At 42.1% G+C, this 822-nt stretch overlaps 1 long non-coding RNA gene across 1 annotated transcript in view; it reads right to left on the minus strand.

Annotated features, from left to right (window-relative positions):
• Positions 1 to 822, minus strand: part of LOC119591698 — a 4,139-nt gene extending 3,317 nt beyond the window's left edge. Inside the window, exon 1 of the long non-coding RNA XR_005230376.1 lies at positions 736 to 822. This is a non-coding gene — a long non-coding RNA (uncharacterized LOC119591698). The remainder of the gene's footprint in view (positions 1 to 735) is intronic.

Genomic DNA, 822 nt, shown 5'->3' on the forward strand with positions numbered 1-822 from the left:
TTAAATCATTGTATAGTTGAATCACTAATAAAAAATATGGCAACATTTTATCATTAAACAGTAAAAAATTTTCCCAAAAAAAAAAGCTAAAGGGGATATACTTGTCCCTTATTGATAAATGAGTTGCCATGCCTTCCCTGCAGGTGTTGCCATGCCTTTTCTATGGCGTGTTGTCCTGCCATTCCTACAAGTGCGAATGCCATATCCTCCCGTAAGATTATTTGCCATACTTTCCCTATATTTTTGCTAATATGGCCTTTGTACTGCGATTTTCCTGCCCTTGCCAAAAATGTGTTGCCATAACTTCCCTATAGATGTGTTGTCATACATTACCTACAGATGGTTTTTCCCCTAATTTCCTACAATCGATGTATCCCCAAAAATTTCATATGTGGTGCCCTGGGTTCCTCGATTGTTTGCCATACCCCTTCCCTATACCTATTTTTCCTTATATATTGTCTTTATTACAATGTGTTGCCATACCTCCCCTACATAAACGTTGCCAAAATTTCCCTACAAATGTATTGCCATACTTTACCCACAAACATGTTGCCATATCTCCATTACAAAGTTGTTGCCATACTTTTACCCACAAATGCCTTGCCATATCTTGCCTACAAATGGGTTGCTATACCGTCCCCACACAGGGCCCACATGTTTTCCTCCCCCTTTTCTACGGGATATTGGCCCTACGTTGTTGCCAGTTGCATACCTTCCGCGCGGGCGTTGCCTTACCTTCCCTTAAGAGAGCAATGAGCAGGATGGCAACGAGGGGACAGAAAGAGGGGAAACGGAGTAGAGTGAGAGAAGCCATGTTGGGGG

The sequence above is a fragment of the Penaeus monodon genome, chromosome 29 (assembly GCF_015228065.2).
Source record: "Penaeus monodon isolate SGIC_2016 chromosome 29, NSTDA_Pmon_1, whole genome shotgun sequence".
In the NCBI taxonomy this organism is placed as follows: Eukaryota; Metazoa; Arthropoda; class Malacostraca; order Decapoda; family Penaeidae; genus Penaeus; species Penaeus monodon.